Source organism: Carassius auratus, chromosome 38 (assembly GCF_003368295.1).
Source record: "Carassius auratus strain Wakin chromosome 38, ASM336829v1, whole genome shotgun sequence".
In the NCBI taxonomy this organism is placed as follows: Eukaryota; Metazoa; Chordata; class Actinopteri; order Cypriniformes; family Cyprinidae; genus Carassius; species Carassius auratus.
Genome location: NC_039280.1, coordinates 14,238,821 through 14,248,151, shown reverse-complemented (window position 1 = coordinate 14,248,151; position 9,331 = coordinate 14,238,821).

Here is a 9,331-nt window from a genome sequence, read left to right as displayed (position 1 = left end):
TTAAAATATTTGTTAGCAACAGAGCTAATGCTTTGAGTAGATTTAAAGGCACAAACCACTCAGCGTTGGCATGAGCTAACCTGCACGTGGATGCTGAAAATATGGAAATGTTAAAGCTTTTCTGACAGTTCGTGGATTGTATGTGTTGCTGCAACCTGTATAATAGAAAGTATTTGCTTTGGAGTGTGTTTCAGTGCTGACAGCGTTATGATTGATGCATTTGTTCTCTCCGGGCCTGTCATTTGAACATATGGCACTGAGATACCAATTGACGGTCCTCACTCAAACCCAGTTCAAAACAAACATCCTGTCTCAGTACACATGATGCATCCATGCTTTTAGAAAATCACTACATACACCAGAAAATGATTTAGGTTCTCTCTTTCATCATTTTCTACATCGCTAGAGAGCTGGACATCATTTATTCAGATTTCCAAGTTGACCTAACTTAAAATACAAAGACTTTTAAATGCATATATGCTGTCAATAATGCTGCGAGCAATTATGATTTCCTGCTCCATCATGACCAAAAACTTGTCAGGTAGTGACAGCCTCGCCCTGCCCCTCGTCCAGGGATGTCTCTACCTTCTGCAGGGCTGTGAGAAGGAGAACTGGGAGCCGCCACAAATTCAGACAGGAAGCCTGTCAAGCAGAAGCTGTCAGATGCTGCTTTCTGATGCCCTCGTCTCATCAGCAGGGCTGTCAGTCTCGCAGACTCTACTCAGCTCTGAGGAGAACTAACATGGGAAAGAGAGGAAACTAACGCATCCCCCCATACTGAGCAGGAAACAACAGACTGGCTCTCTACAGCCCCTACAAATGCTCAGGTTTTGGATGGATGTTAGTGATCCAGCTGTCTATTTACACGTCTATCATCGACCCAGTTTTTGTTTTTGGACAACAGGGCCATGATAAATGTCACACACGGACATTTACATTGAAACTCATAAGCTACATTGTGAATAAAGTGGTAACTTGCCACTGTTGCCTTTTTGTTTTTTACTGGTTTGGTGTTCAAATTGTGTAAACATTTGCTGTTTTAACATTTAAAACATACAATACGAACATAATGACAGCACCTAAAATGTAAAAATACTTATGAATAATTTACAATACTGTCAAAAAATTTGGGGTTGGATCCTATTTTCTTTACCTCTGAAAAGTTTTTTTATTTTTATTTTTTTATTTTTTTAACAAAAGTCATATGCTCACACCAAGGCTGTATTTGTTTGATTTAAAAAAAAACTTTGAAAAAAAAAACTTTAAAATTGTGAAATATTATTAAAATGTTGTAATAATATGTTGAAAATGTTGTGATTTTTTAATGAGTTCAAAGTTCAAAATAAGTTGTTTTATTTTCACTAAATCTTTTGTATTGTGTCTTTACTGTGACTTTAAATCAATTTTATGCATCCTTAATAAATACAAATATAATTTCTTAAAAATGTTATATATTCATAATATAAATGTATATAGACTTTACTTTGTTTTGAGTTTTTTTTTTATTTTTTTATGCACATTTTACTTACAAATGCCTAAAATTACTAATGAGATACACACAGTGTGCATGTCATTTTAATTAGTGTATAATTTTCTCCTCTGTCTATTTTGATCTAGTAGACTTTGGCGTCAGATATGAACCCACCCTTAAGCTCTATGCTAAGCACACTTGCGAATCTGTTGTTGTTGTCTTTCCTTTTGTTCAGAGGCGGAGTGCTCCAAGTGCCAAGAACTTGTTTGTGCTTTGCTGTGCTGCGCTCGCCCTTGCTTGTCTATCAAGAAAACATATGGCCCCCCATATGTGGAGATGTCAAGGGGGCCGTTCAGAGCGATCATCTTCCTTTTGGTGTCTACAGCTGACTACGAATCCCGACTCGAGTTTGCCGTCCCCTTACTTGCCTGCCATGTGGGAAACAACGTTACCCTCTCGCATGCACGCAACTCAATTTCCAGCTTTCATCTGATAACACCTCTCCGAGCGCATGAGGCAAACTAGTCCGCAGAGCATGTTTAAGACCGTTTTAGTGAGTATGAACCATAAAACACAATAAACGGTAAAATTGGTGCAAACAAATTTGAATTGCAATAACCTGAGGGTAAAATATGCGATCGCAGATGGAGTACTTGCCATAACGCACCGCCTCTGGCCCACAGGGGGCTACGGCGAGATAGTAATATAGTCTTATAAGCATACTACAAGAATCGTGAGGTTAGTTTTATTTCCTCTCTCTGGGTTGCTAAGTGCTCAGGTAATATATTGCTTTCATAAGATCATGCAAGCTGTATTTTGCTTTCGAAAATATGTCTCAATCCTTTGGGCAGTGTGATTAAGAATAAAATACCGGCTGCATTACTTCCAAATAAATTCAGGTAATGACATAAGCAAAAAGGTTTAGCGGTGGAATTTCGCGGAGCCGTGAAGCGGCTGACTGAGGGGATGGGCGGCACAGGCATCCATTACTGGCAGAGCGTCCCCCTGGCACCCCGGGTAATGTATTACCTTTGGATTACTCTAATATCTGTCTGATGTATGTTTGCTGAGCAAAGCAAGAGCCCATGGGTAGGCGCTGAACGACAGAACAGCTGCAGGAAGCCCGACTCTTAAAGTCGTCCTCACAAGCGCCGGCCTCCCTCCTTCCTGTCGCTGTAGCCAGAGAAAACGAAGTGCGAGGCGGATGCATCAGGCCAGAGGCGGCGGGTCCTTCGGAGCTCCTGGGACACACTACAGCCGGCAGGCCGAGGAGCTGATAAGTCAGCCAGCCATTCGTCAGCCCAAATGGAGGCAGTAAAGTTGACTAGTGAGAACGCGGCTCAGCCTGGGGTTGGCAGACTGCTCCTCAGAGGAGCGCTGCTGTGACACTAACCCTCATAAACACACACTGTATTTGCCCCCCTCTGACATGCTTGCACAAATATTTATTTTTCTTGATTCTTTCAAGGAGTACAAAAGAAAAATCACACCTCTCTCGCTCTCTCTCTCACCGGCTCATGGCAAAATAATCAATGCTCTCCCAAGCGGACTCGGCTGTGCTGATGTACAGGAACGCTTGCGTGGAGCTCACCTGAGAGATAATAAGCCGGGAACGGTCCTGTGTTTTACAGCTATCAAGACTCATCCTATTTGACATGCATTGTGGTGTTTACAAAGTCCCAGTAAAACCTCTAGCTATACTCTTAAGGGTGCACGCAGAAAAACACAAGTTCTGAGGGCATTCAGAGAGAGAGAATTCAGCCGCGCGCTTATGCGTGTCCCATTTCTTATTCACAGCGCTATTCTCAGTGTTAACACCTGTCAGCTGACTGACTCCTTGTTCCCCATGGCTTATGAAAAAATCATGGCGATGAAGTTCCTTACAAAGGCCTCTTCGCAGCGGATATGAACGTCGATATAGAAAAAAAAAGTCCTGAAAGGGTCCCTTTGAAGAGTATTTTTACTCATATGTCCTAAATAGGCCATAAAATATTTATTCCAGAGCACTGCCTGCATTACTGTATGTAACAAATGGAACGTATTAATCCGTTTGCAAATCACAACATTTGCGGCACAAGTCAATAAAATCATTTTCATATTGTTTCTAGTTTTTTCATGTGCATTCAACTAGGGGAAGAAATGATAATTTGAGGTAGCATAACTGAACTGAAGCATTAGCATCGCCATGCTATTAATGCTGCTTATTAGTTGTTAAGTTTAGGTATTGGGTAGGATTAGAGATGTATAATATGGTCATGCAGAATATGTGCTTTATAAGTACCAATAAACAGCCATTTTTAAAAACAGGCATGCTAATGATAAGCAAACTAGTTAATAGTGAGAATTGGTCCCTAACTAAAGTGCTACCAAATACTTTAAACAAAAAGACAATAACACCTCTTCTGCCTGTCATTGGTAGAACAGATAGTCCTGTCCCAAATTTACACCAGCTGATGTTGGGATGATTTTGTAGGGTTTTACTAGCTAGTATGGACCATTAGCATTTATGCTAACAGATAGCTTTTAGCTGACATTTTAGCTCAGCATCACAATACATATTTTTTGGGAGAATTTATCTAAAAATGGTTTATTTATAATCTGTTCTTTTAGTAGAATATATATTGTGACTACAAATGAAAAATTAGTTTCCATATTTTTATGTACAAACCAGTACAAATCCATTATGAATTTCACATGAGCCCACAAACGGTTTTTCTACTTTGACCAACAGAGAGTTGCTTGGTTTAAAAGTGACGTCTTTGTGATCGCTGCACTATTGACAATAGACAGTGGACTTATTTTGCTAATGTCATCGCATTTTGATTAATTTGTGGTCACGGTTCAATAATTTGTTCCCCCAGTTTAGTTAAATCACAGCTACGTTGTGCAAATCTTTACCTTTTTTTAATCAAGTTAAATCTTGGCCACAAATTAGAGGACAGATTAATAAAACATAGTCGCATTTTCCTTAAAATGAGCGAAGAGATCTTTAATTTGTGGCCTCATTGTGGCAACATTTTGAAATCATATATTTAAGATACTAACAACAGCACACAAAGCTAACATGATGGAAATGATTGTGGATAATTCATTTTTCTAGCTGGTAATCAAGCCGATCAAATCAGCAGGCGATCGCTCCGAAGCAGGAACTCGTCGAGCAAGTGCGACCGTGACATGACAAAGACCTGCAGTCATGCTTCTTCTGAGTCTTCTGCGAGTCTTCAGCACAGAGACATGTTGGCATCCCCGCTCCGTTTGACATAATTCAACAAGGCTGTCCATTGCTCCAGATGGAAAACTGCTGAGGAATAGGAGCCGACATCGCTCCCATGAGTTTGGACGTTGTTAAACACACGGCTGGCAATCGTTTTTGTTTTGCATGAGGCCGACTGGCTGTCGGGTTTCTTCTGAAAGGAACTGAAAGTCAATTATCTACACCATTTCTCTCTGACATCATTGTGCTAATACAAGTTGCTCTTGACCTCATGCTAGTATCGTCTGGGGCTGATGAAAGTAAGGCATCTCTCATGATTGGATTAACTTCAGATGTGGTGAGTGTCTGGGAATATTACAGCTCAGGCTCTATGATCTGCCCTCATCTTCTCCTCCGTCTCTGCCCCAAACCCCTTATCTGTGGCCCGGGGCACTTAAACCCCACATTTCACACACATACACTCGACCTGGGGAGAGCTCTCTCCGGCACTGGCTCTGTAAGCTTCAACACACACAGGCTTGATAATCGACTCAATTAAAAAGGTCCAATTGCCACAGCAAATTGATCCAAGTTATAACATTATCATTAGCACTTCAACTATGGCAATTATAGGACATTCACAGGCAGAACCAAGAATAATGGGGAAGGAAAATGAAGTGACTTTGTACAAAAGGACATCCATTTGAGTCGCACTGGGTGGTGTAAATAGCCTTGGTGTCAGCAGTATGGAGATAAAGGAATTGAAGCTTCACTTCACATATGTTAGGGGCTTTTTGCAAGGAAGCAGTTCTGTAACTGCTTGGGACAAGTAGGTGGGAGAATGTATATTTAAATAAAATATATTGAACATTTTCAAATGGGATTTTCTATTAATCGATTTATTTATCTGCCTGTCAAAGCTATATATGATATACAGTATACTATGCATTTTGTTGGGGAAAAAAAGTAATTAATACTTTTATTCTGCAACAATACATTTTAAAGTGACAGTGGAGATTTTACATTGGTACAGAAGATTTTATTTCAAATACATGTTGTTCTTTTGAACTTTTTATTCATCAAAAGAATCCTAAATAAATAAATAAATGATTTTTAGGCATTTGTGAAGTATCATGTGACATTGAAGACTGGGGTTATGATGCTAAAAATTCAGCTTTGATCACAGGAATAAATTACATTTTAAAATATATTAAAATAGCCAACATTTTAAACTCTAAGAATATTTTACAGTATTACTGTTTTACTGTATTCTTAAAAAAATTAAATGCAGCCTTGAATCTTAGCTCCAAAACTTTGGATGACAGCATATAATTACATACATGTTTTAACACATTTAACAATTTTAAACTATTGTGATTTTATTACATTTTTTTCTGCTTTGTAAAGATGTGTCAGAAATGAAAATAATAATAATAATTACATTTTTATCATTTTATATTATTATTTAAAAACAATATTTTAAGTAAATAAACACACAGATCACTCACACACAAGCCTTGAACTGAACATCTGTTTGCATTTAAAAATAATGCTATCTACCAAATGCTAGATCCACAATCAGACATTTTGCAGAGCATTTTCCAATAGATAGATAACTGATTAGTAATAATTGGTAATTTTCTGTACATGGATGCAGGGAGTCTACATTTTTAATGGTTAACAAAATATATCTTGGAAGCATTTAAGTCTGAATGGCCCCATGATGTTGCTCTGAAAAGGTCAATAATGTTATAAGAGATTCAACATCTCGTGCATAGTCCTGACTATGCTGCCTACAAGCGAAAACACAGAAACAACATCCCTTTAAAAGCTGGAGATCTCAGCACTGTTTAATATTCAGGTGAAGAAGGTTTTCTTGCAGTATGTGGAGCAGTGTGTGTGTGTGTGTGTGTGTGTGTGTACATGTAGCACTATAGAGGCCTGACTTGCTCAGACAGGGAGATGTCAGCAGCGAGTGATATAAGACTGAGCTCCACAGCAGCCTCGCTCTGCCATACAGAGGAGCCGACAGCCTGGAAAGACGAGCCGTCCTCAAATCCGAAGGCTCTCTCGCTAATTGTTTCTGAAAAAATGACATTTGTCTTTTTTGCACCTTGCTTCAGGTGTCAGTGCCTTTCACATTAGAGGGCTTGCGACGGTGCGATTGCCCTGAAGCAGTTTGTTTGATGTTTTGAGGACTGTCATTTCCACGTGCACCTCCATAGAAATCGAAATCTGTATTTATTTACATGCAAGGTTAATAAAATAAAAAAAAAGATGCCTAAGTGATTTGAAAGTCAAACAACTGCACCTGCCACTCTAGCATGATTTCATGCAGACCAGGTTTGGCACATTGTTACAGTGGAGAAGAGATACAAAGGTAGAATAAAATAATTGCACCAGCTAATATCTGATATATATGTGTCCTCGTCCTGACTCTTTTCTGCTGGTATTCAGTTGGTTTCTTTGTTTACGTGCTTAAAAGCTTTACTTCTATTCTAGCTTCTTTTTCTTTTCTTTTTTTAAGAAAAACATGAAATACATATAAAAGCATAATCAAAACCAAACACAAATTATGACTTATGACCTTGTGTTAAATAAATAACTTTCAGTAACCTTGTGGTACTGTGGTTTCAGGGGTTCAACACAGATATTTCAAAACAACAACAACAATAATAATAGTGTTTAAAAAAAACATCTATTACTTAGGAAATAAGAATAAGAAGCAGAAGAAGAATGCTATTATTATTGTTATTGTTATACAATTACAACATTTAAAGTTACAAAAAATAAAATATATTTCCACATCTAATTAATATTAATAATAATATTAATAACATTGTATTGTTGTTATTATTATACAGTTACAAAATTACTAAAACTATTATTATCAGAAATACTTTTGTAATGCCTTTTTTTATTTTTTATTTCATATATATATATACTTTCATAAACTTGCCTTTCCTTGCCGAGACAAATTTGTCTTTTTGATCACTACTACATTACAGTTGTTTTTATACTGTTTCTCTTCAAGCAAGCGATGGCTAACTGTAGTGTAAATGTGACATTATGCAGACAACACTGCCACTTACTGCAAGAAAGCAAGTACCGCATTCTCTGCTTCCAGAAATAATAAACAACAACATACTGAAACCAGCACGTGTATATACTGTAAATCTAAATATATGTATATATAACTATACAGCAGCAGAAAATAATGTCTGTGTGTGTGTGTACATGCAAACACACAAAAACATTTACTAATATTGTTTTTTTCCATCTGTTTATTGTTGATTTGCACAAGTTCAATAATTTTACTGAACACTAATAAAATAAAGGGATTTTTGTCTATATTAGGCAGCCAGTTTTAAATGCAAATGAGAAGAGAGCTGCAACAGCTTCTTTGCAATAGTAATGCATTTTTTAAAAACAAAACTCTGTTTATTTGCTACATTTGAAGGAAACAAAGGAGCAACCTCTTGAATTATTTTGTTTCATATTAACGGTTTCGTATGTATTTTTCCTTTCTTCTTTCAGGAGCGGAGGGCTTTTTTTCTTGTATTGCTTTCGCGAGCCCTCTGAGAGGGTTTGTGAGCACATATCAAGGTGATGCACTGACAGCCAAAGGAAGAGCAAATACAATCAGGGCCGGGAACAGGAAGAGAAGCGCTCTCCACAGATGGCAAGATGCATGCTTTCAGTCCTTAAACAGACACAGAGAGCAGTCGAGGGACCGGGCCCTGTCTGTAGATTGTGTCGAAGAAAAGTGGGTACTTGGCACAAGTAGCAGGAACAATTAGCGTCACATAAGCTTCCCGGAGCAATGGGAGAAGAGGATACGAGAACACGGCATCTGATTTTCAGCCAGCACACTTGAACTGTTATTTACAGGCATCTCTTCTTGTCATTAAACGCAGTAAGAGCAAGATTCAAAGACAGCGGTAGTCATGCCCCATATTTCACTGCGGTTGACTTATGTGTGGGCAGGGAGATTTGTTTGCATCCGTGCATACCTAATTAAAGAAATCGACAGAGGAAGTAGTCCTCTCCTTTGAGAGTGCCCCATCCACCAAGTCTCTGATACTGGGATTGTGTTGTTCTTTGCATTGTGCACTGGTTCTTTCGTTGTGTAACACACACACACAGAGAGAGAGAGAGAGAGAGAGAGACACATGTGCCATTTGAAACAGCAGTAATGAGATGAAGTAAACAATTTTACCATATGACACACTTACACTTTCAGTTCATTACTGTGTGTGGGAGGCAGTGTTCCAGGGGCAACGTGCATATTACTACAAAGCCTGGCAATTAAAATGCATTTCATTGAGTTGGGCAATATTGAAATTAACACTCTCTGAACTACACAACAAGAAACAAGTCAGATACACACTCTAATGCTCTCGCTTCATTGAGGGTTTGCATAGACAGTGTCAACCACTAGAGAGCAGTATACATATTGAAAACAGCTGCTAAAAACGGATTTGTTAAGGGTTACTAGTTAGCTGTATGGATAAAACCATAACAAATGTTACTTGAAATTGTATAAATGTTAACTGAAAATAAATCATATAAAAAAGTAAACTTTTTATTTCAGCTATAGTTTACTAGGAATATACTGTGTGTGTGTGTGTGTGTGTGTGTGTGTGTGTGTGTGTGTGCGTGTGTGT